This window comes from Phocoena sinus, chromosome 10 (assembly GCF_008692025.1).
Source record: "Phocoena sinus isolate mPhoSin1 chromosome 10, mPhoSin1.pri, whole genome shotgun sequence".
Taxonomy (NCBI): domain Eukaryota; kingdom Metazoa; phylum Chordata; class Mammalia; order Artiodactyla; family Phocoenidae; genus Phocoena; species Phocoena sinus.
This window is the reverse complement of record NC_045772.1, coordinates 92,979,935-92,986,737: the sequence shown is the minus strand read 5'-3', so window position 1 is coordinate 92,986,737 and position 6,803 is coordinate 92,979,935.

Genomic DNA, 6,803 nt, shown 5'->3' with positions numbered 1-6,803 from the left:
CAGTTTTCTAAGATTGCACATCTTTTTTTTTTTTTGCGGTACGTGAGCTTCTCACTGTTGTGGCCTCTCCTGTTGCGGAGCACAGGCTCCGGACGCGCAGGCTCAGCGGCCATGGCTCACGGGCCCAGCCGCTCCGCGGCATGTGGGATCTTTCCGGACCGGGGCACGAACCCACGTCCCCTGCATCGGCAGGCGGACTCTCAACCACTGCGCCACCAGGGAAGCCCTAAGATTGCACATCTTTGAGGGATGAAATCAGTACTACATGCCAGTCCAGTGAATGGGGGACAGAATATTTAATAAGATGGCAAATATGTCATTCCATGTAGAGATATGCTATGTACAAAGAGTTTCACCACAGTACTGTTTATAGTGACAAAAAATCAAAGCAACGTAGATATCCATTATCCATTAATAGGGAATCATTTAAATACTTTGATAGGTGCACATGATGGGATACTTTGTAGCTGTTACAAATAATGATGTGTCGCCTTGTAAATTAACTATAGTTCAATTAAAAAAATAATGATGTGGATCTACATTTATTGACATGGGGAGCTGTGGGGCTTAGCTAGAGGGATTGTGTGACAATAGCAGGTGTCAATGTACCATGTACCTCATCCTGGGTAACATTTTATATATGTACGTGTATACACAGCTGTGAAGGAGTGTTTACATTAATATCTCAGAGGTGAGGTTTTGGACGATTTTTAACTTTCTTATTTACATTTTCACGCACTGTTGGAATTGTGTTCAAAAATCATGTTTTTTATAATCAGAAAACCAAACGGTAAATGACATCCTCCTTTCTGTCTGGATCCCGTGTGCAGTTTCAGAGGACTGCAAGATGCTGGGAGTGAATTTCCCCACATCCAGCTGGTTTAGAGTTGCTTGCCCTTCAAAAATCAGCAAGTGCTTCCCAGCACACAATCCAGAAAGAAGCACATTAGGGACGACCTGAAGCCTTGGATCTTCAAAGGGAGGTTGTTACTACAGGGGGTAGATTAAGATGTTCCCAGAACATTGAGATAAATCTCCATTTAAGAGTAAAAATTAGGAAGAATGGAATGGTTGGTTTGAGCCTCTGTGGTTGTGACCACCCGAAAAAGAGTCACCAATGGGTGGCAAAGGAGATGTAGTGTCCCCCAGCTGTAATTAAGATGCTGGGGTGTAGTCACAGGCAAGCATGGCTAAAGTGAATTTATTTATTTATTTAACAGCGTGAAAAAATTTTAAACTTATTTAATTAATTAATTCTTGGCTATGTTGGGTCTTTGTTGCTGCACGCGGGCTTTCTCTAGTTGCGACGAGCGGGGGCTACTCTTCGTTGCAGTGCCCAGGCTTCTCATTGCGGTGGCTTTTCTTTTTGCAGACCACAGGCTCTAGGCACGTGGGCTTCAGTAGTTGTGGCACGCTGGCTCAGTAGTTGTGGCTCGTGGAATCTAGAGCGCAGACTCAGTAGTTGTGGCACACAGGCTTAGTTGCTCCGTGGCATGTGGGATCTTCCCGGACCAGGGCTGGAACCCCTGTCCCCTGCATTGGCAGGGGGATTCTCAACCACTGCACCGCCAGGGAAGTCCTAAAGTGAATTTATAAGTAGAAAGATGAAACGGAATAAATTGCATTGGATAGCCCTGGAATTTGCCTGAAGTGTAGCTGAAACCAAAGGAGGATGATGAGTATGGGGTCTGGAAAAGGAGCTTTGTGTGTTCGTCAGCGTTTAACCCAGTCCTGCTAGGGAAGAATGGCTGTGAATCCTATGACCACAAGCTCTGCCAGGTTCCAGAGCCTTGAGACACCGCTCTACATACCACCCACAAAGAGTCAGGTGGATCTGGCGTCCATGTGTTTGGAGGGGGCAAATCACCTGTGTGTATGTGTGCCTATGTGAGAGTCGTGAGGATTTGAAAGAGGTCTGTTCAGTCCTGCAAGACTTAATGGTTAAAAATAGTCAACCAATTATCCTAAAATTTAACCAGGAAGAATTTCCAATGAGGCTGAATGTTTGAGTCGCTCTACTTAGTGTTTGTTGGTTTTCACCAAGAAACAGTGTGTCTCTGAAAGTGTTATAACTTGCTCTCAAAGCTCACTTCGAGAGGGTTCCTATGTCTTGTGGGCTCTGCTGACCACACGGCCCCAGTAGGAAACACATTCTAAGACCCCCCCCGGCTGAATGTCCAGCTTTGTGCCCCCTTCCCTGACAATGTTCCTCAGGTAAATTTAAAGATATGTCTTAAGCACTTTTCTCACAGCTGTGGGGGCTTAGTGAGCAGGGTGCTCTGAGCAGCCCCTGAGTTCAAGGCGAAAATCTTGAAGGAGGATGTGAGATTGATTCCCTTACTTGGGGAACACAGGGTATGTAGTTAGCATCCATCCACTGGGCTTGCTGCCTTCTAGGCAAAGGGAGGGATAGTCAGCCTTTAATTCCTTATAAATATTTAGCCCTTTACTTGAAATGGTCCATTAAGCAGCAGGAATAATGTATTCATGAGAGGTCAAGTGGAGAAGGTGACATACCTTTAATATCTACCTTCCAGAACGGACTACAGCTGAAATTAGTTGGAAAAAGGCAGTATCTTTTCACTTTTTTATTTTGGTCACAGCTGCTTATTTGTTTCTTTGTTATTCTTCTCTGGTTATGAATCTGTAACCAAGCAGACATGGATCTGGAGGTCTGTTCTTTTAGCCATTCTGACCATCCTTACACATACAACCGCCTGAAGAATTGGTCACAGCGATGAGTAGCAGCCTGGTAACTGTCCAAGGTGGCAGGGTTGGCTCACTTCTCCCTCCAAGTTCAGATGTCATTGTCAATGCAGCCCTCCCTCTTCTGTAATACATGCATCATACTGCTTTGCTAATGAGACTTTCCACTCAGATGGGAAATAGCCAACAGCCCGTATCCTTGGAGGCTCTTGGAGTTTCATCAGTTTTTTCTTTCAAAAGCAGTTTCGGGGCAAGCTCACTCAGAGACAAGAAAGAGGAAGATGTAGGGGGGACTTAGAGACTTCTCATTTTATGGAATTATATGAAAGTATCTCACTGAGGAATTTAAGAAAGTAAACAATAAAAGCGGGAAAGAAACAGCCTGTGGGAGAAATAGACAGGAGCACAGCAGAAAGAAGGAAAGAGGGAGGAAGGTGACATTTTTGGTAAATCCTCAAGTTTCAAACTAGTTTTCATTTGACTTTGGAAGATACTATGTAACTTTCGTTTCAATCTATTTACCTTTCAAGCAGCGTTTTCTAAAATTACCACTGACATCCCCTGCACATATACTAGCTTTGGGGAACATGCTTGACATTCTTTTTAGCTAACTGAGCAAAATCAAGTTCAGGTTATTATTAGTTTTCTTTTCTGGGGGCGAGAGGGGGCCAGATCTACCTTAGATGATCTCTCCTTGTATCTTGTCCTGAAGAGCCCTGGATTTACACATCCATCTAAAGTGTTTACGCCACTTCAGACTCAAAAATCTGCCCCAAATGGCATTGTGCCACAAGTGGATGTCTATTGCTTCAGAAGGAGGGGGCTTATTCCTGTGTGTGGATGCAATGCTGTGGCACTGGGCAAGAGGGGACATTCCTTTCTAGGGCCTCAATGAGGTCAAATGAAATTTTGCCCAGTTCTTTACCCATGTGGAAAATGAATGTGTCTAATCCAAGTAGGGGAAATGGGAGCAGAGAGGAGAAAGGTAGATTACCCTGAATGGTTTGAAAAGACTGTGTGTTGCAGACAGAGTGACATTCTCCAGTCCCACGTGGTTTTAGATCCCTGAACACTTTACCATCTGCAGTCTCAGAACCACCGGGCTCACGGCCAGGAAAAGAATCTGGCTTAATATTTTAATCACATCCAGAGGCAGAGGCAGCTGGAGCTTCAGCTAGAACAGATCCAATTTCCTGCCCAGACCTGATAACGTTATAAAGAGAGCTCAGTGGCATTTCAAGGGTTAATTGCGAGCCTGTAGAAATCCTGGACTGGCATTTATCTTTCAAAAATACAGTAGGTCCCCTGTATCCGAAGGCTCTGCATCCATGGAGTTGACCAACCGCAGATTGAAAATCTTCAGAAAAATTAAAAATTCCAGAAAGTTCCAAAAAGCAAAACTTGAATTTGCTGTGCACTGGCATCTATTATGTAGCATTTACTGTTGTTGACTTAGCATTTACGTTGCAGTAGGTATTACAAGTAATCTAAAGATGATTTAAAGTATATGGAAAGATGCGCATAGACATGCAAATACTATGCCATTTTATATAAGGGACTTGGGCATCCCTGGATTTTGGTATCCTTGGTGTCCTGGAACCACTCCCCCAAGTGGATACCAGGGGACGATTGTATTTACACAACTGCTGTGTGTGTGTGTGTGTGTGTGTGTGTGTGTGTGTGTGTGAAGAGATCAAAGCATTTAACATTTTCTCTCCAAACCCTAAACATCTCCAGAAGTTTAAAGGAATGTGAGATTCACTAGGCCCACCTGGAAGGCTATGACATGGACTCACTTTAAGTTTGAACTGCAGGAGGGCAGATTACTCACTGACCCCCTTGCCAGGTGGTGGGAGGGGAAAAGTAGAACCGTTCTCTGAGTTCTGTCTTCAGAACCCCTTTCTCAATCCACTGCCTCTCCCTTTCAGACCCAGTGTGGGAATCCAAGAATCCAGGAGGACCAAATGACTCCTCTGCTCAAGTACCATAATGGAAGTTTCTGCTTTTTTCCTCTGTTCATCTTGAGAGGGAAGCGGGAGAAAGATTGCCTCCCCTCAAGGGGAAGCCCCAGGTTTCTCTTTAAAAAAATGCAACCAGACCACATACTCCTCAGCATCCCTGGACTCTAGCCCTGGATCCAGCCCCCCTGCACATGCTGCTGGGGGAAGGGAGAGTTTGAAACTTGCAGAAGGCCTTGGAGGTGAAAGGCAAGCCAACAAAGGATGGGGGAAGGCCCGGGGGTGGGATGGGCTGGCAGACTGCATGCAGCTCAGGTAGGCTGTGCCTTCATTCTGCCCTTACAGCCGTGAGGGTTCCCAGGTCTCTCCACCAGACACCCTGACTCTCGAGGCTTAGGCTGCTCAGAGATCACGGGACTCTTAACCCACTGCTGGGAGGGGCTTTTCTCAAACAGACATTTTTATTATCAAATGAGTGATGGAGTATGCATGTGTGTGTGTGTGTGCTGTTTCCCCATTATTCATTTCAGATAATATTCCCTCCTATCCATTAAAAAATGTTTTTTCCTAAAAATCAAAGTAATGTAGGTTCATGGCAGAAGATTTGGAAAATATAGAAATGTGACCCAGAAGAAACAAAAATTCACCTGTAATTTTACCAACTAGTTTTATAAACATTTTGTTGAATAGTCATCCGTCCCTTCTCTATTCTTTTTCTTTTTTTTTTTTTTTTTTTTTTGCGGTACTTGGGCCTCTCACTGTTGCGGCCTCTCCCGTTGCGGAGCACAGGCTCCGGACGCGCAGGCTCAGCGGCCATGGCTCACGAGCCCAGCCGCTCCGCGGCATGTGGGATCTTCCCGGACCGGGGCACGAACCCGTGTCCCCTGCATCGGCAGGCGGACTCTCAACCACTGCGCCACCAGGGAAGCCCTCTAGTCTTTTATGGAATATAAATTCCAGGAGGACAGGGATCTTGCTCACATCCGTGACCCCATGCTCTGAACAGTGCCTAGTGCACGGCTACGTGCAAATGCATTGGTTGGATGGATCAATAAATAACTCTAGGAGAATAATATGACTTGAAATAAGTTGTCATGATACAGCAGTGAACAGCAGAAATAGAGTTGCTTGGATGTGGCTGACTTGGAACGCAGCTGTTCCTGCTAATTTGCTGTTCTCCTTGGGTCAGTTACTTCACCTCTTTGGGCCTGGGTTCCTTCTTCGGTAAAATACTCATTCTAGTTAATATTTACCAAGTGCTTACTATGCACCAAGTGTTGTTATACGCTCCCTATGTGTATTTCTCACCATAATGTACTGTCTACCCCACTTGTGCCTGAGAAAATGGAGGCATGCAGTCACATAGCTAAGTGGTGAGCAGCTGGACTCTGGACTCCAGCGGACTCCTGGCCTTGGGATGACATGACTTCTAGGGCCACTCCCGACTCCACTGCTGAGTGAGAGAGGAGTGAGGCAGAGCGGTGGCTGGGATGATCATGCCCGAGGAGCTCAACTGTGGAGCAAGGTCCAGGGGGTTATTACCTGGAGGTCAGAGAGCAAAGTTCTTAACTAGACGACTTCCTCCCAGCTGTGAACCTGAGGAGTCTGGCTGGGCGTTCACGGAGCATAATTAAAGGGCCATCCAGCCAGCTCTCCACCACTGAGAGGCCGGGTTCTGAGGGCTCCTGGTGTGTTCCCTTCTTCATCCGCAGCCACCCCCAGGATGGTGCCCAGGGCCAGGCAGGGAAGTAAATCAGAAGTATATCTGATCATCCCCGACCATGAGCAGCCTCGGACGCATTTGGTGGGGGAGGAAGAATGGGAGTCTCATGGGATGATTAGCTAGGATGTCAGTGGGCAGGGCACTGTCCCCCTCCCTGCCCCCCCAGATGAAAGTGTGGGCAGATAACCTGTGTTTTGCTTGTATCCATGGTAACCAAGTCTCCTTTTTGAAGAGGAGGAATGGGCTTCGGTAAACAGATCTATTTGTGTGACTCCTGTTACTCATTTGAAGCAATGTCACTCCTTTTTCCACTGTGGTCTGTGTGTCTGAGTCACAGGGAGCCTAAACTGGCTCTTCTGAATTGATGGCTCCCTCCCAGCCTCTCTTGACGGACTGCCAGCTTAGCAGGGCGTAGC